At 44.1% G+C, this 23,379-nt stretch overlaps 1 protein-coding gene and 2 pseudogenes across 5 annotated transcripts in view; all 3 read right to left on the reverse strand.

Annotated features, from left to right (window-relative positions):
• KIAA1549L (KIAA1549 like) overlaps positions 1 to 23,379 on the reverse strand; it is a 312,534-nt gene that overhangs the window by 148,509 nt on the left and 140,646 nt on the right. The gene's annotated exons all lie outside the window — the stretch shown is intronic.
• Positions 15,768 to 16,209, reverse strand: LOC149128345 (peptidyl-prolyl cis-trans isomerase NIMA-interacting 4 pseudogene; annotated as a pseudogene). Its single transcript, XR_016212690.1, has one exon. The product of XR_016212690.1 is annotated as a peptidyl-prolyl cis-trans isomerase NIMA-interacting 4 pseudogene (transcript).
• LOC100339541 (small ribosomal subunit protein eS1 pseudogene) lies at positions 16,265 to 17,116 on the reverse strand (annotated as a pseudogene). Its single transcript, XR_016212691.1, has one exon. The product of XR_016212691.1 is annotated as a small ribosomal subunit protein eS1 pseudogene (transcript).

Consider the following 23,379-nt stretch of genomic DNA (forward strand, 5'->3'; position numbering starts at 1 on the left):
TGTCCCTTCATCCTTCTCTTTACATTTATCTCCCTGCTTCGTAGACCTACAGCTCCTCCACTTAGAGAGCTATTGCACAAGGTGGCCCTACCACATGGAGGTTATTGGTAACTACTCCAGGAGAAATAATAGGAATATGCTCCCTTAGAAGTGCAAGCCCATCTCTCCTGGAGAAATGAACTCCAGAAGGCGACTTAAAGAACAGCATGTAGCAGGAAAGGCAGGAAGGGGGTGATGGTCCCTAGCATCGTCATCAAGGAAACAGTTCTGCCCGCAGCCATTACAGCTGCGTCATCTGTGAAAATGAGCATTCTACAGGCAGAGCAGATGTTCCCAAGCTGTGACACTTGTAAATATAGAGTAGAAATGTGAATTGAAGATGCGACCTCACTCAATATCATATTTGAGAGTAACAGCAATTAGACACATTGAGTATAATTTGAGCTGAGAATTCAAGGATCTTTCTTCAGTCTAAATATAACTGTAGAAAATACACTTTCATAAAGTAAAATAACTCTCACTGTTGCCTGCCATCACATACTTGCAGAATGACTCAGTTTAATTCTGGAAAGCTCAGACAAACATGGCTGATTCCACACCTTTGCTTTAAAAAAAAAAAATAACACACACACACACACACACACACACACAAACTTCAGCCACAAGAGAAATAAAAGGCTGGATTGAATGGCATTGAAGAAGTAAATGCAAGGTTTTTAAAGGAATAATTGGGAAGAAAAAGGGAATTTGCTTTTCCTTCACAATTTATGAGAATTACGAATATGGTTTCACACATCCCATTGTGTAAGGAAGGTAAGAAGAATATTTGGTAGACAGCTGGGCCTCGATTTCTTGCGCAAAGATTGCTAACTGTCACATCCCAAGGTCACCTCCAGCTGAATGGTAATGGCTGTCTGGACTGCTGTGAAGGATTCTAAATGCAGTCCAGGATCAGCAGGGAAGGGAGCTGGGATCAATTAGCAATGTCTGCCATGGGTGCTGTATTTGTAGAGTGGGAACATGAGTGGATAGATATTTAGCATCCCTGGAAAGGTGCCCTCTAAGATTTCTTCCATCATCCATTCATTTACAGAAGAGGAAACCAGGGCCAAGGGTGGTTCAATGACTTGCCTGCGGTCTAGCACAAAACCAAGGCTGGTGTTGGATTTCCTACAATGATGTTCATTGCACCAGCATAACAGATATATCATATTTCTTTCCTAACCATTGACTGAGAGATGGAGGAAAGGAAATGAAGTAAGAAGAAGCCAAAGGAGAAGGTTAAAGAATGTTTGAGAGACCAAATAAAAAAGAGGAAATGCTCAACAGAACTGATGATGATGGGTCAAGAAACAGACCTGCATCCCAGGCTGCAGTTGTTATACAAATGAGCTGGTTCTTCTACACCAGGTGAATCAAAGATATTGACCACTCCTCCTTCACCACCAACCTGAGAGAACCTACTCAGATCACCTCCCCATTCTTGAACACCTGTTCTGCCAGCCCAGTTGAGTAGAACCTGGTCACATAACTGGATTCCTAGCCACAGATGCATAGACTGTATCAGCTGGGACTTTTCCCCAAGAATTTGAAAATAGAACTTGGGGATATGTGTTACTTGTTATTGGATGCTTGACAAAGGAAGGGATATAAAACAGAAAGTCATGTTTGTCCTAAATACATATATGCCAAAACAGAGAAAGCTGGTTTGAAGAGCGAGAGAATGAAATAGATTGAAGGGGCTACAGAGGCAAAATACCAGGTGACCTTAAGAAGTTAAAGTACAAGATAACAGCTGCTCACTTCCACAGCTGGAGGTCCTCAGCTGCTCTCCAAAGATACCCTTGCATGTTTTCCAAAAAATACAAACCTCCTTTGCTTCCTGTGCAGGATTGGTTCTAGGACTCTTTGTGGTTACCAAAATCTGTAGATGTTCAAGCCTCTCAGGTAGAGTGGTATGGAGCATTTGCCTGTAACTTACACACATCCTCCCATACACTTTAAATCAGCTCTAGATTACTTATAATACCAGCATAATGTAACTGCTGTATAAGTAGATGTTACACTGTATAGGGAAAAATGACAAGAATAAAAAGTCCACACATATTCAGTATAGGCACTATATTTTCCTGAATATTTTAGACCCCCATTTGGTTGAACTTCACAGATGCAGAATCCACAAGTGCAGAGAGCCAACTGTAATAGAAGTATTTTATGATTCAACTAGCTCAGATGAGCTCTGTTCTTTGCAAGTCACCATGACCCCTTGGCTAAGGCAACTGGACTCTGCTTCGTTTCCATTTCCAACGGGCACACAGCTGTAGGGGAAGGGTGCTGAGAAATGGTGGCCTAAGAGAGGTTTAATGTTTTCAGAAAACCAGTGCTCTCCAAATTAATATGCAAACCTTTCCGATAAAACACCACCTTTTATGCACAAAGTAAGCATTACAGCAATGAATCAAATTAAACAAGAAACCAGCTACTTTAAATCTATCATGATGACTAACTTCATAAACAAACAGGAAACAAGTTTATATTATTACCATGCATTTCATGCACAACAACCCTAGAGTTTGGGCAGCAAAATCCCTCAAAACATGGCATCTATTTGCTCTTCACAAGTTACTAAAAATCCCAGATGGTAAAGCTTTTAAAATTGACGACAGAAAAATTGGTGTCTGTCTCCCGAGCATGATTCTGGGGCTGCAAAATCAGCTGGCTGGCATAGGAAGAGTTCATAAAACTGTGATTAAATAAAGACACCAGGAAGAGCTCAGGCAAAGCCAAGTCAAAGACTGCTCTATAGCCTCCTTGTATGAAAACAAAACGAAATGAAGTCAGGAGAAAGGCACTCTTTTAAAAGACAAAGGAGCTATGTATGGATTGGATTTTCAGTGAAGTCCTCCAAATCTGGCACAGAAAATGAGAACATGGAAGCAAAACCCTGTTGAGAAGTCACTAAGCCAGCCATGGTCAGAGCAGATCTTTAAAAGGAATATGGGTTGCAAAGTGTTAATCAGTCTGTAGCTTCCACCACCAATTCTGAGAAATGAATTCTCCTGATGAGATTTTTCACTGTTTCAGATTTTTCAGTGATTTTTTTTTCATAAAATACAACTCTAGGTTTGTTTATTCTTCTAGTTTGCTCCAAAACCACGTTTAATGGTTTATCTCTAATGAGATAAGAAGCCTCTGGTGCTTTTCCAGGTTGTCAGTCTTTAAGTAAACAAGATACCCGGAAAAGAGAGATCTGGAGCAGCAAGGAGGGATGGTGGGACTCACGCTGCAATGAGACCCAACTTGTCTAGGTGAGATGCGCTTGTCACAGGTGCAGAGAGAGTCACAGTGCCATCTTCCTTGGTCACTCACTGATTTGGATACCGCCTCTCCAGACACCTTATGTTGGGATATGAATAAAACAATGTAGGCATAGTTGGCACAGTCTTGATTTTACTTCTCTGACAGTAGAGCATCTTGTACAAGGACATAAGACCAATAAATGATCATCATTTCATCAGTTGGTGTCCAATGGTGCCTATCGAAGGAATCATTTTGAGGATCTGTCCAGCACCCAGGCCCTTCTCCAACAAATGCCCCTCCCTCACCCCATCCTGCAAGCATGAAGTTCATTCTCTCTACCCCTATGGCTGATGGGCACAAGAGGGAACACATGGCCACTTCTGGTCCTGCAGCAATCAGGTTGTCCCTTGGCACAGAGAGCTTCAGGTGGTTGTGTGGGAGACACAGGACTCCACACTGCCATCTGCACCATGGACCCAGAGAAAGTCTTCAGTAAAGCATAAAGGAGAGAACCAGGGCCGGCGCCGCGGCTCACTAGGCTAATCCTCCGCCTAGCGGCGCCAGCACACCGGGTTCTAGTCCCGGTCGGGGCGCCGGATTCTGTCCCGGTTGCCCCTCTTCCAGGCCAGCTCTCTGCTGTGGCCAGGGAGTGCAGTGGAGGATGGCCCAGGTGCTTGGGCCCTGCACCCCATGGGAGACCAGGAAAAGCACCTGGCTCCTGGCTCCTGCCATCAGATCAGCGCGGTGCGCCGGCCGCAGCGCGCCGGTCGCGGCGGCCATTGGAGGGTGAACCAACGGCAAAGGAAGACCTTTCTCTCTGTCTCTCTCTCTCACTGTCCACTCTGCCTGTCAAAAAAATAAAAAAATAAATAAAAAAAAAGGAGAGAACCAGACAAAAGCAGGAATGGGAGAATCTGGAAGGAGGTGGAGTGGAAGGGGATGAGAGAGGCAAAGACAGAAAGAAAAGAAACAGACATGGCCAACCCCAGAACAGATGGTTCTCCTCTCACCAAGTCCAGTTGCACTTTCTCTTCTGGGGTTCTGTGTTGTACCTCTGTGGCCTTCCAACAAAAACCTGGTTTCTGATTCAACTAACATGACCCCAGCTCCCATAGAGTCCCCACAGAGAACACCAACCATCCCGACCTGATGTCCCATTGCAAACCCTCATCACCATCCCTCCAGGAGAAACTCCCATTCCTCCATCAGCAGACCCCACTCTCCACCACTGGGCTTTCTGTTAATTGAGAAATATTTGTTGTATTTTCATTTCATTCCATTGTAGTCTATGTTTGAACAGTTCAGTGCAGTTCCAAATACCACATAACATTTGAAATTGTTTTTTTCTTGAGGACTCTTGAGATTTTATTAAAAATCTACAAACTGACAGGGAACTTCCCAGCGGACCCTCAGACTGCTTTGTGGCCAGCACTCAGAAGAAGGCACTGTTGATATCCTCTGTCCCTATATCCTGAAGTCAATTATACCATACAACCCAGGGAGCCCCGGAGGAGGGGCTAGAGCTAGTGTGACACCATCAAAGGTCCCAGGCTCTCAGATTTCTCAACCCTGAGCATGCTTCTCTTAGCTTTTGCTTCTCTCTTTGGTCTCAGTGGGTATAAACGTGAACCTTCAAATATGACAGACATGGATTAAAACCCCAGTTCTACACTTGATCTCTGAGTGACCTTGGGCAAGTCACTTTGCCTCTCACTGGGGATCAGTTCAGTTCGGTCACCTATGAACTATCCTCCTCTCACACAGTTGATGTGAGAATTGAATGAGCTAATGCATAAAAAGAGTTTAGGATACCGCCCAGAATGCAGTAGCTTCTGTGAACCACTGGCCGTTCCATTGTTTAATCATTACTGCTACCACAGCAGCATGAAAGGGTAAACATTTGAAGAAATTGTCAAATTCAAAACTCTAATAATATTTATTCTTATTTTTAAGAATTTATATTTCATTTATTTGAAAAGCATATTGTCAGGAGGTTGGGAGAAGGGAGAGGAGAGAGAGAGGGACAGGTCTTCCATCTGCTGGTTCACCCCCAAAATGGGCACAGCAGTCGGCATTGGACCAGGCTAAAGCCAGGAGCCAGGAACTCCATCTGAGTCTCTCACATAGGTACAGGGGCCTAAGCACCTGAGCCATTTCCCACTGCCTTCCCAGGTGCATTGGCAGAGAGCTGGATCACAAACAGAGCAGCCAGTACTTGAACCAGTGCTCAGATATGGGATGCTGGTGTCACATGCCACGGCTTAGTCCAATGCCCCACAATACGAGCTCCATATTTATTTTTAAAAAATGAACTGTTGTAGAATTATTACCCTTGGTCCATCTAGCTGCTGAACATTCAGTTAGTCTGAGAAACACTTCCTGTCTATTTTTAAAACTACAAATCTGATCATCATTTACTGAATATTTCTCACATAATGTAATCAACTAAATAAGCAGTGTAGCCCCACTGGAATTTTACCTGCCCATCTACAGTGCTAGCACTGGGGTATTATGAGGCAGCTATACACCCAAGAGGACATCATCAAGATAATGCAATGGAAACGGGAAACCAGCTACCGAAAATATCTGAAGCAAACTTCTTCCTTAAAAGAAGTTCAAGGGTGGGCAATTATCCTGAGAGTCCGGATGCCACCTGTGACATTCACATCCCATCCTGGAGTGCCGGAGTTCGAGGCCTGGCCCTGCTCTTGATTCTAGCTTTCTGCTAAGGCACACCATGAGAGGCAGCTGGTGATGGCCCAAGTACTTGGGTCCCTGCCACCCACCTGGGAGACACAGATGGAGTTCCCAGCTCCCAGCGTCAGCCTGGCTCACCCCCAGGAACCAGTGAATGGAAAATCTCTCTCCTCTTCTCTGTCTCTGTACCTTTAAATAAATAATTATTTTAATTGTAAAACTCAAAGAGAAGCTTTAGAGAAATGGTTATTCTCAAGCTAATAATGGCTAACATTTATTGTACATATCCTCACAGCATACCAGGTGGGGCTGAGCCTTTCATGACCTCCTTCAGTCACCACAGCAAAGCTCTCAGGTATGAATTCTCAATGCACCCATTTTACAGGTGGGAAAATTTCAGGTCACAGTCTCAGTCCACTTTCGGTTGTTATAACCGAACGCCTGAGGCTGGGTACTGTACAAAGAAAAGATGTTTATTTTGGCTCAATATTTGAAAGTTAAATAGCCAAACTACCTGGTGCCATCTGCCATGAGCCCCCTGGCTATCACAACATGGCAAAGAAGCTGAAAGGGAAATAGCTATGTGCAAAAGAGGGTACACACAACAGTGAAGAAGCAAAAGTCCAGGAGGGGACCGGCTATCTCTTTTATAACAACCCAGTCATCAGGAACTAACCGAGTCCTAGGAAAACTACATTAATCCCTTCTGAGGGTGGTGCCTTTCATGAAGCCCCACCTCTTAAGGGCCCCACAACCCTCTCAATACTACCACACAGGAGACCAAGCTTCCAGCACAGGCACCTTTGGGGGTCAAAGCACATAGAGACATAGTAGTCCCCAACCTAAGCTGGCATTTGAGCTGTGCAGGCTGCAGAGCCTGGACCCCTGACATATGCCATTCGTGCAAGGAGACTCCACTCAGGGGCTCTAAAACACCCTGATGCAGTGTGTATTTGGGACTTAGACTTTATCATCATCCATCCTGGGTGCTGAGGCTTTGCCTTTTGTGGCATGGATGACCAAAGAGCTCAGCTTCTCTTGGGCACCATGAATTTCGATGCTTGGTTGAACTGCACACAGGTGTTCAGTAACACTGCATGACTGGTTCCTGATTAGAGGTCTCCCCTGGTGCCTTCTGGTTGAAAATGAGTTCCCTTCTAAAAAGAAATGAATTTTGCTGAGGGCCAGCTACTTATGGATATTTGGCACAGGTTGCCTTGCTAATCCTCCCAGTAATGCCTTGAGGAATATAAAACTGTCCCTGGGATCAGCTGGACTCCACTACAGAGGGAACAGCATAGGCAAGGAGCTTACTGTGGATAACACATGGCTTGGGGTACATATTGGGCAGCCTGAAAAAATAGCCTCTGGAGACGAAGCTCCCAGGACCACACCCAAAGTCAAGGCAAAGAACCTGAATACCACAGCCATGCACCTGCAGTGGGGACAGGAGTTGCAATAGGGCAGCCTCTGCTGCAGGAGGCTCAACCAATCTGCCCAGCCCAGCTCCCATCGAGAACCTTCGCTGCGCTGAAGCCACGGACAAGGAAGCTTGGGAAGAGGAAGGGGGTTTCCAGAGGTGGCTTGCTTGGCTGGAGCTCACGCCCTTTATGCACCCTTCGTGTGGTGCCATTCTGTTCCCACTGGCCTTTCCTCCTGGCTCTCTGTTTTGAGAAATCTCCAATCTGGCATCCCTTCTGAGGTTGGCTTCCCAGGGTCTGGGCTGTCCACTGGAAGGAGCCCCGCAGCTGCTTTTGGGGGACAGGCAAGGGCACTTGCCTCACTTGGTTCTCAGCCCCAGCCCCCACACTGAGGTGACTCCCACCAGCATCTCGCTCACCTGTCCTCTTGCTGCATGCACCTCCTTGCCGGCATCACCACACCTTTGCCATCAGAATGGCTGCCCTGGTTCCAGAGTGCTTATCTTCCTGATGAGGAGGAAAAAACCTGAGTCCAATATCTAGTGTCCTCTAAATCCAGTCACTTCAAATACAAACAGCCCTGGAATCCTAGAAGCAAAAGCTACCCTACTCTCCAGCCTCCTGGCCAGTCCCTATAACACACACTAACAAAGGTCCTTCTGGGAAGCTCCTAGCCCACCGTGATGACCAAGCCCTATCAGCAGCCAAGTCGTAGAGCCTCTCTCCAAATCTGCTCTCAGCCGAAGCTGTGGGTAGAATTCCCGACTACACACAGCACCAGCAGAGCAATTCCTAAAGCAGAAAAATGAGTCCCCAAAGGGTGGAGAGGAGACCACAGGACATCCTGGGGGGGGGGGGGCACCTCTACTGGCCTCCTGTTTCTGAGGACAATCAGAGCAACGGTCTGGATGGCAGAGGTGGCTGCACTCATCCCAAACACAAGTCACACCAGGTCCAGGCTATAAATTCCAGCAGCAGCAGCAGGTGTGCGCTCTGGAGGAATAGCTTCTGCAATTAAAAAAGTGACATTTTAATGGATTATGCAGATCAGCTGAGGCTCCGAATCATAAACCTCCTGCCTTTGATGGAACCGAGTGCACGGGCCAAGCAAGAAGAGACAGCATAAACACTGTGGAAATTTTATGGCTCCTTCCGACCTTTTCATACTTCCCCATGAAACTGAACACTAATCTTCATTTCCAGAGCAGCCCCTCTCTGCTGCCTAACAAAGGCGTCGTTCACCTTTGCAATCACACGTACTTCTTGAGCATCACGAATGTTATCTGATGTAGCCCCATTACACTGGCAATAAAATGAGCTGTCTTTTGTAGTAACAAGTGAGGAATGAGAATAAGGGGGGAACAGGTACAAGGCTCTCTGGAAGTTAAAGGCACAAAGAGAGGTTAAAGTGGGTCCTCAGCAATGGCTTTGGTATGTTCTATTTGCAAATCTGAGGGAGGAGGTTTGGCCTTTCCTCTGAGGACTAAAGCTGAGAGGATAAGGAGTTCTGCCTTGAAAGATGATGGGGAAGACAGAAGCGTCAACAAATCATTACAAACACAAAGCAGTGAGTGCAGAAAGTGCTAGAAGAGTGATAAAAACTGCATAGGAAGGACTCTGTAATGAGGTTCCAAGGTCACAGAGAAAGTGGAATAACTCACTGGTACCGTTTCAGAAAACAAGTCACCCCCAGTCACTTAGGAGTTGAGCTCCCGCAGAGATAGGCTAAAACCAAAGAACTGAAAGGAAGCCACAGGGAACAGATGCCCCAAACCTCTCATTTACACCCTACAAAATTGAAGCAAGAGGTTAACTGACTTGCCCAAGATCACAGGGCAAAGAAAAGGGCTAGCCTGAGGCAAGAAGCCAGGCTCCCGTTTTCTTCCAGCACCAGGCTGCCTCAGCTTCGGAAAAGAACATGCCCCACGGGAGCTTTCAGATGGGAGATGGGAAATGTCCCTAGTGCACCACAGAAGTGTCTGTTTCTCATGTTACTGGGTGATGTGGCACAATGAGTGAGTGACTGGGTACAGATGTGGAGGGGGCAGGAGGGCAAGGATATGAGCTACATCTGGTCTAGGGGAAAGACTTTGAGAGGATAAAGAACCTGAGAAGACACTCAGGGGTGACTTCCCAGCTCCACTGCTCTGTCCATTATGCCAGCCACCATTGTTGTACACCTTTCTTCTCTGACAGTGAAATGCGAGGGACGTTCCCCTTGTCCAGAGTGGGGGCAAAGGCCATGGAGCCACCAGGCGCGAGTAGTGAAACTTCAGTAGAAATGCTAGGTGGCTGACGTGCTTGCTCAACAGCCCCAGCCCAAGCCCCTTCTAGCACACAGAGGCTGAGAAACCAAGCACTATACCAGCCAGACACCCAGGCGGCGATGGTTTGTGTGAGATTCCACTGAGTGGACACATCACACAGGATTTTGACGTGGAGCTAAGTCTTGTGCAGAGAGGCGGGGTGGAGTATCTGTTTAGCTGCAGTGGGTCATGGCTACCACGGCAGCGTGGCGTGTGAGGCTTCGGCTGTGGGAGTGGCCTCATGATTTTCCACTGGCAGCCCCACTCTTCACGATGGTTTTGAAAGTTATTCCTGAAAGTTCTGTTTAGATTCTGTCCTTCACCTCTCTGCCTCTAAAGACCATGAGGAAGACAGAAGTGTCAACAAATCATTACGGACACAAAGCAGTGAGCACCAAAAGTGCTAGAAGAGTGATGGACACTGAGTAGGGAGGGACTTTGTAATTTGAATTTGTAAACAAATTCAGTGCCAACACTTACAATAAATCCCATTTCTGCATAAACTAGCTAGAGTGGATACAACAGAACCCCAACTGAATCATGTATCAGCACAGTGACATTTTGACTGTAATGAGCCCTGCTTTGTGAAAAGATGGATAGGAACTAATGGTTGAGTATTTACTTGGTCCAAGATATTGTATACACATGATTATGATTCAACATTCAAAAATATCCTGAGAGGTAGGAATGAGTATCTTCATTTCACAAACAAGGACTTATGTTATATAACTAGTAAGCTATCTCCAGGGATCAGACTGAGAACCAAACATTACCTATTTACACACTGCTGTCCATGCCAAAGTGACCATTCAGATGCCCTCACTGCAGGACTTTGCTGGTGCACTGTCTCGGACAGGAAGATAAAAGTCGCAAATACCAGGGTATTTGAAAAAAAACTGAACCAAAAGATGTTTATTTTAGGGCAAAAAAAAAACCCCCTGAAATCTATGCATAGTTGGTTCATAAACGCACTGTCCATGATCTTTTTGAGGATCCATTATATGCATGAATTAAAAAAAAATCTGCACCAAAATAAACTTATTTTTTAATCCCATTTTCCATGAACTTCTGTATCACCCTCAGTCACATGCCACATAATGACGTTTTAGTCAAAATGGACTTTCTAGGCGAGTGCCATGGCTCACTTGGCTAATCCTCCGCCTGCGGCGCCGGCACACTGGGTTCTAGTCCCGGTTGGGGCACTGGATTCTGTCCCGGTTTCGCCTCTTCCAGTCCAGTTCTCTGCTGTGGTGCAGGAAGGCAGTGGAGGATGGCCCAAGTGCTTGGGCCCTGCACCCACATGGGAGACCAGGAAGAAGTACCTGGCTCCTGGCTTCGGATCGGCACAGCGCGCTGGCCGCAGTGGCCATTTTGGGGGTGAACCAATGGAAAAGGAAGACCTTTCTCTGTCTCTCTCTCTCTCTCTGCCTAACTCTGCCTGTCATAAAAAAAAAAAATGGACTTTATACACAATGGTGGTCCCATAAGATTATATTGCCTAGTAACACAGAAGCCACATTAGTTTATATAAATACACACCATATATTTACACAACAAGAATAGTGAACAATGCATTTTTTAGACTGTATCCACACTATAAAGTGACACATAACTGAACCGTTAGTATGCATTTCAGGAACTTTCCAAACCTCTATTTAGAACTGCCCGATTTCTCAATGTATGGCATCAAACCAAGACCTCTATAATTCTTGCCTGTGTCTACTCATCTTAAACTGTTATCACATGCTCCCCACTCAGTCCTCAAAGCCTCCTAAATACCGCATTGTATTTTCCACCATCTGAGATACCAAGACTCCATTAAGGCAGTGCCCACCCAGACTACAGCAAATAGCCAACTCAGCCTTACCTTAGCAGCCCCTCCCTGGGGCAGGGAGGACTTGGGGGACTTGTCACTTAACAAGAGCCAGATTCTTGTGTTCTTGCCATGACACCCTGCTGCTTCCAATAAAAGGTACCATTACTACAGCAATGAGCTATCCTTCTCAGATTAAGTAGCTTAGGAATTTGGTGAAAAAAAAAACAAAACTGAGCAGGGCTAATCCTCATTCTCTCCAAGGTCCCCAACCTGTGGGAGGGTCTTCCCAAGCACCATGCCCTCCACACTCCATGTGGACCCTGGCCAGAGAGGTGGGGTTCCTGTGATCATCTGGACATTGATATGGGTCTACTTCATTGTAGATTAATGAAGGTAGGACTCCAATACTAAGGGGAGCCTAATTTCCAAACCCTTATAAATATGTGCATATTCTTCCAATGGGCTAAAGTCTGGGTGTTTTCATAGTTGGATGTCATGGATATGGAGATGAAGCAACCCATCAACTCAGCAAAATATCAGCATTTTTTTTTTAAACTCCAGTGCCTTGCAGCCTCATCATGTGTTTTGAATCCAATTCAGACTGAGGCTGACTCTCAAGGACAGTAGCAGGAGAGCTGACATTCACAGGGTGATGCCTCACCTGCGCTTTATAGTGCACAAAGCACTTCTGCATGCAGGGCCACCATTTGCTATCACATCCAGCTTGGCCTCATTTCACAAATAAGGAAACTAAGCAATCAGTAAGGGGGAAGGACCTGGACTTGTGCTAGTTCCCCAGTTTCTGTAACCTCAAAGAGAGAGTTCTTTCCAGAACCTAGTGCATCCACCATCAGGTCAGGGTAGCATAATGAATAAACCTAGTGGGGACAGTACTGCAGCACAGGGAGCTTAAGCTGCCTCCCGCAACACCAGTATTCCATATCAGAGCACTGGTTGGAGTCCTGGCTGCCCTGCTTTCCAGCAAGCTCCCTTCTAATGCACCTGGAAAGGCAGTGGAAGGTGGCCCAAATACTTGGGCCCCTGCCACCCATGTGGGAGACCAGGATGGAGCTCTGGGCTTCTGGCTTTGATCCGGCCCAGTCCCAGCTGTTGTGGCCATTTGGGGAGTGAATCAGCAGATGGAAGATCTCTGTCTCTCTGCCTTTCAAATAAATGAATAAATCTTTTTTTAAAAAAAGAGAATAGGCCTAGTTGTTAAGAGCTAGACAGCCTGGATTTAAATCCTGGCTCTGCCAATTTTAAGCTGATTACCACGGATAAATTCTTAACTTCTCTCTGCTTCAAGCTCCTTGTCTGTAAAATGAGGATAACAGTACTCACAGGGTTATAAACAGTACTTCATATGACATAGGTAATGTCTAGTACGTGGTAAGTTCTCAATAAATTCAAGCTATCATTATTGTGGAGGTAGAACATAACAATCTCTCACTTCACTCCTGAAGCAGTTTGTAGTCCTGGAATCACATTGCTAGATGTCAACAATGTGACTATAATAAACAAACTCAGAACTGTAGCTACAAGTGGGAAGGATCAAAGGGAAAAAAATTTCTTTTCACTAATTGTTACAAATATTGCAACATTAACCTCCCAGAGAGCACAGATGGTAAGAGAAAGGAACTGTCTCCATTGCTCTGCTCAGGGCTGAAATAACACAAGAACCAGAAGACATAATAACTGGGAGCTCAATTTGATGACAGTAGGAATAAGAGAGAATCAGAGGGGAATGGAGGGGCAGGGTAGGAGTGGGGTGGGGGGAGCTTGGATTTCTTACACAAAAATTTTACAACTGGTTTGGAATCTACCATTCATTAAGTGTGGGGGTGTCATATAACAAGACAGCATAGAAAGCTTGTGATGGCAGAACACTGAGCTGGCTGGCAAGGAGAGATGAGGGACCAAAGGCTCTTGGTTGCAGGGTTTTCAACCATCAGTGACTAAACATACAGATAAAAAGGATTCACTAGGAATCCCCTGCAACTGACTGATGCACTTGAGTTGACAGAACATTCCCACAAGAAGATGCACGTCTGAGAGTTTGAGGCATGGTGTATTGCTTTGTAAGGTAAGTACCTCCAAGGGGAGGACCCAGAAACGGGAGACCTCATGGTGATGTGTGTGGAACTCCTCCATTTACAAGCTCTGTGATTCTGGGTAACTGACTTAACCTCTGCACTTCAGTTTGCAAATGTGCAACCATACCTATTTAGGGGCTTGCCATGAAAACTAAATGAGGGTCTGGCACTGTGACATAGTGGGTAAAGCCACCGCTTACAATGCCAGCATCCCATATGGGCACTGGTTCGAGACCCATCTGCTCCACTTTCAATCCAGCTCTCTGCTGTAGCCTAGGAAAAGCAGTGGAAGATGGCCCAAGTCCTTGGGCCCCTACACCCATGTGGGAGACCCAGAAGAAGCTCCTGGCTCCTGGCTTTAGATTGGCACAGCTCTGGCCACTGAGGCCAAGTGGGGAGTGAACCAGCGGATGGAAGACCTCTCTCTCTCTCTGCCTCTCATTCTCTCTCTGTGTAAGTCTGATTTTCAAATAAATAAATAAATCTTAAAAAAAAGAAAACTAAATGAGATAGCATGTCCTAGGTGATGCACTTTCCAGAGGGGACAGATAGTAGTCATGATGGTGTTAGTAAAGACAGAGACAGTATAAAGTTCAGAAGTCAGAAGAGAGATTTCAAAATAATAATCCTTTGGGAGTTGTGAAGGGAAACATTGGGGAATGTGGTTGACACTGAACAATGACAGTGGGTGTGCTTTGTTGACTGCTCTTGGTGCATGTCAGGAAGGGAAATCAAGGTTCAGTGAGGACAAGTGAATAATTGGAAGGTTACAGTACCAGAACTAGAGGTGAGAAAAGCTTGAATTAGACACCGAACCCAGTTCAAAAATGTACCAATTTAAGATCTGCCATATTTGAAGCCACCAAATGATGCTCTGGTGGCTAAGAGAGAGGAAGTCTCTGGAAAAAGAAGCTCATAAATAAAGTTGCAAGCACAACTAGACACACTTCACTTTGTATAATGCAAATATTAGTGAAGGTATGGGTTATCAATAAAATTGTAGTAAATAGGCTCATAGCCCATATGGTAGATAAATTCATTTATTAAAAAGAACCTTGAAGGAAATTCTTTTGTAAAAGGAAGAAGAACCACTTTGCAAAACTGCTTGACAGTGTCTACAGAAGGTAAACACATGTATATCCTATGACCAACAACTCATGCCTAGAGATTGCCCCACAAAAGTATATGTCTATACAATAGAAATGACTGCACATTCTCACAAAAGACATGCTCCAGAATGATGCTAGGCAGCAAATTTCATAATGGCTAAAAAGGAGACCACCCACATGCTCATAACCAGTAGAACAGATTAATATACTGTGATGTAATGGAATATTATATAGCAATGATAACAACTAGATCACAATTACACAAACCAACATGGATGGATCTCACAAACATAACCATGAGTAAAGGGGGGCATACTCTGTACTTCCTTTTACATGAATTTCAGAGCATTTAAGACTTATCCAGGAGCCTAGCAGTTAAGACACCCACGTCCCACATTGAAGTACTTTTGTTCAGTTCCCAGCTTTGTCCACTGATTCTATTTAGCTGCTAATGAAGATTCTGGGAGGTAGCAAGTGATGGCTCAAGTAAGTGGATTTCTGCAACACACATCAGAGATATGGCTTGTAATCTCAGCCCTCGGCTCTGTCCTGGCCCAGGCCTGGCCATTACAGGCATTTGGTGAGTACACCAGAAGGTTGGACTGTGACATTTCTCTCCTTTCTCTCTCTTTCTCTTTCTGTTTCTCTCTCTCTAACCTCATCTTTGTCTCTCTCTGCCTCTCAAATAAATAATAACTTTAAAAGATCTTATCTAGAGTAATGTGAGGCAGTGATAGGAAGATGGTATGGTATGGGGCTTTGGGTGAGCCAATATTATTCTATATCTTCATCTAGGTGTTATTTGCATAGGTATGTTCATCTGTGAAAAGTCATCAAGTTGTATACTGAGGATATACACATCTTTCTATTGTGTGTTATATTTAATACAATGTTTGCACTAAAAGGAAGAGACTGACTGACATCTACTATTTGTAGACACTGTGCTAGGAACTTCATTTGCATAATCTCAATTGACCTTGATGGATAACTGTATGAGGTTAAATATTATCTCCACTACTACACTATTTTTTTTTCAACTTTATTCATATGATTTTATTTTCTCCCTTCAACCATAATGATATGATATCCAAATTTTGTCTTAACTGGTGGATCTGTGGACACAGGCTTATCCATCCCACTCACAGGCAAGGCAAATGCTGCTTCTTGAAATGGTCCCACCATGGACCCTCTGGTCATCCAACCCAAGTCGCCCCCTTGCCTGGCTTTATCTTCACTATATTGTGCGGCCACTTCACTGAATTTCATTCCGGACTTTAATTTTTCCATGGCTTCCATGATTTTGCCATGCTTTTCACACAGAATGTGTCTGACCTTTACTGCATTGCCACCACCTTTGGGACCCTGAGCCTTTTTGTCCGCATTGTCACTCCCAGAAGCTGCTCCTCCTTTCCCCCCTTTTCCGGAACCACTTTTTCCTTTGGGTGGCATCTTGGAAACTTCCACTACTACACTATTTTATCAAGGTCAAACAGCTTACATTAGTAGACCATGGTTCAGTGACTTTTTTTTTTTTTTTGAAGCAAACCATCACAAATAGGACATTTTATTTGTCACTATTAAAGTCTAAATTTTAAACAGATTCTTGGACGGGTGGTTCATAGCCATCAGCTCGTTCGACTTTTGCACCCATCTCATCCCCAGTGGCTTTTCCAGAACTGCTACCTTCTCCATGAAGCTCCATGAGTTTTCCCAATTCAAACTTGGGCTTCTTCAGCATCTTCACTTTTCTAACGAAGACATCGTGGAGAGGATAAATAGATTGGCAAGCCTTCTCTATGTCTTTCCCAATGCTGTCTGGGATCAATTTATTGACTACTTCTTTCAAGTCATTTGTTTGCACCTCCCATGTCATGATTTCCATCATCTTCTTCCAGATCTGGCGGACCTGCTGGTGCTGAGCTTAGGAAGTCTTCTGTATCTGATTGTTGCATTTTTTGGTAAAACCAACACAGAACAGATGAAGCAAATAGCCATCGGTAGTCTTGACATCAACATGAGCTTCAGTCATGGTCTGCCATTTTTTGACCATGTCATGGGTAAGATCCATGCAGTGGAAGTTAGTCAGGCAGTTTTTGCCCTGAACATCCTCCGTAATCAGTTTGAATTTTCTAAATGCAACTTCATCATTCTGCAGGTCAGCAAGACTCACTTCAAAAACACGACCCTAGAGTCCATCAGACGCAATTTTGGTTCCTTGGGTCCTCGTGACCAGTGTTTTCCCAATATTTCGTATGTTGAACATAGCAGGTGCCTTCACATCATACCAATCTTTCTTAGAAAATGGGTCCACCACTTTCTTCTTGGCTCCCTTTTTGCTGCCTTTTGTAAGGTACTTGTTCTTGCCGACAGCCATGGTGGTGCTCAGAGAGCCAAAAGGGCAGTTCAGTGACTTTTAGAAGCTCAGGATGTTCCCACAGAGCCATGTTATACTCCATGATGAATCTTTTGGTAATAATAAATAACTATTTTTTGATGAATCTGTACCTTGCATTTGTTAGGTTTCTTTGCCATTTAAAGTGGGATTCCCATTAAATGCTATTTATTCCTCTTAAATATCATCTATTGTTGTGGACACTTTTAATAAAATACAAAGACTCTATGACAAATGGAATCTAATGAAATAAGCTACATGGCCAACTTGCAAAATGGAAAGATTGCCAAGTTTCCTTCTCATGAAGAAAATGTGTACAATGTGAATAAAAGCTGGAAAATCATTAAAAACTTTCATAGCAAGCCTTCTCATAAACCAAACTGACACCTATCTTTCCCTGTCTCTCAAGTTCCTCTCCAAGCCTGCAGGTGGTAACATAAAAATCCTCAATTGAAATTGGCTTCACAGGAGTGATAGGATGTAACTGTCCAGAAGCTAGTGGAGCAGAATCTCATTTGGAATTGGGCCCCTGCAACTGAATCACTGGTGCAGCAAGAGGGGAAAATGAAGACTGATTCATGAAGACCAGAGGGCTAATCCTGTGAAAGCAAGATGTAAAATCCTGCATGGCTATTCTGAAAGCCTTCCCTTTCCAGAGGTTCTGGACTCCTTCTCTGCTTGTGTGCTTGGAGGGTTTGCTTCCCTCATCCTTTATGTTCGTGTCATCTTCCTTTCCCTCTCATACTGGCTTCAGGATATTTCAAAGCCTGGGATAGGCTCTGAAGCCAGACAGTCTGGACTCTAACCTCAGATCTACCATTGACTATGGGATCTTGGGCAGCACTCAATCTTCCAGTGCCTCACCTATCCCACCTCTAAAAATGGAGATGATAATATTATCGACCTCACAGAGTTGTAATTAATAAATGAACTAGCACAGGTAAGATACTCAGAATAATGCTGGGCACACAGCACCAAGTAAACATTAGTACTTGTTACTATTAATTATATACTATATTCTCCATGTATTCAATTCCCAAAGAAAAAACTAATTTTCCTTCTTGATCATTTCTGATTTTTCACAATATTTGTTAGTATCTCAATGTGTATTTATTTATCTTCAATCTTCTCCCATAAGAGCATTATCTCCTTGACAACAATGACTTTATCTTTCTTGTTCACTATCCTATATCTGATCGCCAAGTGTAGTTCCTGGCACATAGAAGGCTCAGTAAACATCATGAGAATAAATGAACTACAATTACAGCTGTCCTTCATTATCCAAATTATTTCAATTTCTGCAATTGAATAGCAAGTCTGGACAGTGATAGATGCTGTATTATCCAAATCTGTTTACTTCCTGATTTTCTGATAGCACTAATAGCAAGAGTTTCAAGAACAAGTAATTTATCTGAAAATGCAGTTGTAGCTATTTGGTTTCTGATTTTTAATGAAAAAGATGTCTACAGTTGAAAAGAATGACAAACAAAGGCATCCCTTGTTTCTCTCTGGAAATTTCCATAAGCAAATAGGCCTTTGCAGTAGCTTCTGCCCACTTTGCCTCTGTGTCCCTGCCCCCCTTCACCTTCCTTACCACTCTTATCTCAACACCTAGATCATAATTGCTGGGAGAGGGTAGCCTGCGATGTTTCAGCACCACGGACAGCAACATGCTGGCTGGAGGTTTTTTGTTTTTTTTTTTTTGATTTATTTATTTTATTTGAAAGTCAGATTTACAGAGAGACAGGAGGAGAGGCAGAGAGAGAAAGGTCTTCCATCTGCTGATTCACTGCCCAGTTGGACATAACGGCCAGTGTTGCACTGATCCGAAGCCAGGAGCCAGGAGCTTCTTCTGGGTCTCCCACGTGGGTGCAGGGGCCCAAGGACTTGGGCCATCTTCTACTGCTTTCCCAGGCAACAGCAGAGAGCTGGACTGGAAGTGGAGCAGCTGGGACTCAAACCGGCACCCATATGGGAAGCCAGCATTGCAGGCAGTGACTTTACCCACTAGGCCACATCACCGGCCCCCGGAGGGATTTTGAATGAATGCTTTATTGTATGGTTCAGAATATGAGGAATGAAGTTGCTCAGAGTTAAGGAAGATCTTATACAAATTCCTTTATTTTGCTATGGACTGCACTGAGTTTTTTTAAAAGATTTATTTTATTTATTTGAAAGAGTTACAGAGAGAGGTAGAGACAGAGAGGTCTTCCATCTGCTGGTTCACTCCCCAGATGGCTACAACAGCCAGAGCTGAGCCAATATGAAGTCAGGAGCCAGGAGCTTCTTTCAGGTCTCCCATGCGGGTGCAGGGGCCCAAGGACTTGGGCCATCTTCTAGTGTTTTCCCAGGCCATAGCAGAGAGCTGGATTGGAAGAGGAGCAGCCAGGACTAGAATCGGTGCCCATATGGGATGCCAGTGCTTCAGGCCAGGGCTTTAACTGCTGCACCACAACACTGGCCCTGCACTGAGTTTTAAAGAAAAATAATTCATAAATGAGTTTTTGTTTGTGTAATTAATGGAAATGAGTTCCTCTCTATAAAGAAAGTAACAGTTTGGGGTGTCTTTATGTTCCAAGTATGGTACATAATAAAATAAACTTACTTTTTCAACTCATATTAGTACTATAATGGCACTGAATTTAGAGCCAGAAAGACCTAGGTTAAAATCCTGATTCTACCTTGAGAAAGTTACTTAACCTCCTTAAGCCTCTTTTTTAAAATCTATAAAATGCAGACAGTATTTCCTATAGCTGTAACACCCAGTCTAAAATTCGTCTTTATAAGAAGTCTCATAAAATTCTTGCAAATTTGAGATAACAACTACTTACAGCAGGTGAGTGAAAAGTAGGAGGCAATCTATCATTAGGGTACCAGATCTGTGAGACAGTAAGGATTCCACTCTAGAACCAGTGAGAGAAGAAGGATAGGATGCATGTGGTTGGCTCTGTGGGTGGTAACAGGCAAGAGCCAAATTTCAGAGCAAGCCAAACAGTCTTGAAAAACCTCTCTAATGGCCAGGACCATGTCTTCCATTTCTTTCTAACTCCCACAGTAGCTACCATAGGAATTGCACATAGTAAGTTATTGACAAATGTACACTTATCAAATAAGTGGTTTTGATGATTCTCAAAGAGCATCTGATGGTCTCGGTGCCATCTACAAAGATTACAACATGCTGCAATGATGGCTAGATCTAACAAGCAGAAGTGGAAGTGAGGCAACTCTGGGGTTCTACAGGTTGGCCCAAAAACTACTCAATATCAAGATGGGAAGATGGAGGTGTTTGCCCTAATTTCTCTTTACTTACCCAATCAACAACTATTCATCAAACACCTATTGTAAGTCTGTCACTGTGCTAAACCATAGGGCTAGAACAGATAAAGATTACATTCTTGTGTGGGAATACAGATGTCTCTTTTAAAAAGCCCACTGAACTACATAAACTATAACGAATATGCACTGTGTAAACCTATGAGTTTGGATACAAGTCTAGGTAGTGAAGGATGCTGCCCAATGTCTTTGCTGTTCTCCAGCCTTCACCCAAAGAATAACTAGGACTCTGGAGGGATCTGAGCTCGGAGGGTGGGAATTTACTCAATAAGTGTTTGACTCTACTCAGTTGCTGAATGTGGACAAAGAGCCCCACTTGCTGAAATAAGCTGGGTAAAGAAAACAAACAGGAGGCTGATATGGAAAAGGGAGAGGGGGACCTTTTCTACCCAGCAGGGTGCTAAGAAGGAATTTTGACTTTTAATTGCTCGCTCTAGTGATTTAGAAAAAAAAACAGCTGAGCACAAAAAGCTTTATATGTTCATATTTAAGTTCAAAAAGCTATCCGCTTAGGGGACTTCAGAATATTTCCTCACAGGGCTTGTTAAGAGTAATCAGGGTGAAGAATCAGCCCTATCCACCACCACCACCCCACCTTCCCTGGCTAATGTGTGAAGAGGATCAGGGGCTACAAGTGGGGGGCCTTGTAGGAAGTGCTCTATTCCCTCTCCTTGCTCCTTCACAGGAAAGGAATGGGCACTTTCTCCCTGTGGCAGTCACCAGTGATCTCTCTCCTCCCTGTATACCCAATGCTCCATCACGACATGAAGACTTCCCTGCTCTTGAGCTTGGGTTGGTCTTGTAATTGTTTTCACTAACAGAATGGATGAAAGAAACTGTCCCAGGACTTCTGAATCCAGGCTTTAAATGTCCTGGCATCTTCTGTTTCTCACTGGGAGGAAGTAAGGCGCCATGTAAGAAGTCCAACTTCCCCAAGACCTCCATGTTCTGAGGATGCCTGAGCTGGCCACATGGAGGGACCAGCTAGAAAAGAACAGAGAAACCCAGATTCATGGCCCCAGTTGGGCTACTTGAGCTGGTTCTCAGCTGTTTAAGCCATCCCAGACGAAATGGAGCATATATTAGGCATCTCCACTGTGCCCTGAGGAAAATGATGTGCTAGAAAGGCATAAAGGGGCACGGCAGCTGGCCCTGAGTAAGGAAAACCTCATATCATATGCCTATCAAAGCAGGAGCCACCACTGCAAATTCCTCTTGTGGGGTAGTAGCCACTGGGTTCAGACTGATAGAAAAGATTTGAAAGATGACGGAGAGGGTAGAGCAGTTCTGGGGTGGGTCTCGTGGTTGGTGGTAGAGAAAAATGGTATATGGAAGCTTCCAGATAATATAATATGCTCTGAAATTACTCCCAATCCTATTAACAGTAATTTAATTTGTTAAATTTAACTCTTTTTGACGATTTATCAGGGGTCCAGATCAGGGTTGAATGTTTTACATCCACAATATCACTTAATCCTCACAGAGGACACAAGGTCACTGCTCTGAACATCTCTGTTTCCTAGGTCAGGAGACAAAGTTCAGAGAGTCCACATGACTTGTCCAAGGTCACACTCACAGGAATCAGCACAGTCAGGACTCAAATCCACGTCACTCTGGCACTGTAGCTCAAACACACTAAGACTGATAATTGTGGTGCAGCAGCTGTTACTTTAATTGTGTATTTAAGTTCTAGTGGACTTTTATTTTGTGTGACCTATTTATTCAACACAAACTTTCCTGGTAATTTTGAAGAGAAGTTAAATAAATATAAAATGTGCTTGCACTGACATATACTGTCTTGTTATGTTATATTCTTGTTTATATTTTAGTTTGAAGATTTTTTTTGTAATATAAATGAGTAAAACAGAAAGTATTAATAAACAGGTTGCAATATTCAACCCTTAGGGATACTAAGAAAGAACAAAATGAATAGAGAAGCTGTTTAAGAAGTTTTACAGTGCTTTGGGTTTTTACTTCAAAACTGTGGTAAAGATTCTAATTCCTTTTGTATGATTTTGGGGGATAGAGTGATGTTGGTTTGAAAGCGGCATCATGCCTAAACAAGGCTCTTAGACAGCAGGGTTTTCTCTAGGCTGTAATAATGACTTTTGGATCCTCCCAAAAGGAATGTCACTTGCTTATTTGTAAAGTTAGGTATTTGGGTATGGCAACTTAAGTGACTGCTTAAGAGATGGCGTATTGGGCTTGACTCTGAGGTCTACTGTCACCCACTTTGTGCTAGGACACATTCTAAATACTGAAGATACAAGAATAAAATTTTTAATGAGTCCCTGCTAGCATGGTGTTTAGGCTGCAGTGGGGGAAAACAGTTGAACAGGACAGAAAAATTATAAGTTCTGCCAAAAGAGGTAGAGCATGGTGATGTGCAGAGCAATGTCAGGTAATCAGGGAAAGCCTCTCAGAAGAGGTGATATTGGAGCTAAGATCTGAGTGGGAAGGAGCAACCATGGGAAGATTTGGGGAGGAGACTCTAGGCAGAGAGAACACCAATTTCAAGGGTTCAGAGGTAGGAATGAGGTTGTGGTATTTAACATACCAAAAGAAATTTATTGTGGCTGGAACCTGACTTACAAAGGGAAGAATTATAGAAAACAGAATGAGGAAGGAGGCAGGAGGCAGATCACAGGCCCTGTGGTCAGCTTAACAAGTCTGGGTTTTATTTTATTGAGATGGAAAGCTAGCAAAGGCTTTGCATGGTGGGGGGAGTGACTTATGATCTGAGATGCATATTTCAAAGCTTGCTCTGGCTGTGTTGCAGGGAAGGAGTTGTGGTGTTGGAGGGAGGTGGCCGAGAGTGGAAACAAGATGAGCTGCCAGGAGGCTGTGACAGCGGCCTGGTGCAGTGCATGGTGACTGAACACAAGGAGGGGCAGCAGCATTGCTGGTAAGGG

The sequence above is a fragment of the Oryctolagus cuniculus genome, chromosome 1, assembly GCF_051225735.1.
Source record: "Oryctolagus cuniculus isolate XC-2025 breed Fujian yellow rabbit chromosome 1, ASM5122573v1, whole genome shotgun sequence".
NCBI classification, from domain to species: domain Eukaryota; kingdom Metazoa; phylum Chordata; class Mammalia; order Lagomorpha; family Leporidae; genus Oryctolagus; species Oryctolagus cuniculus.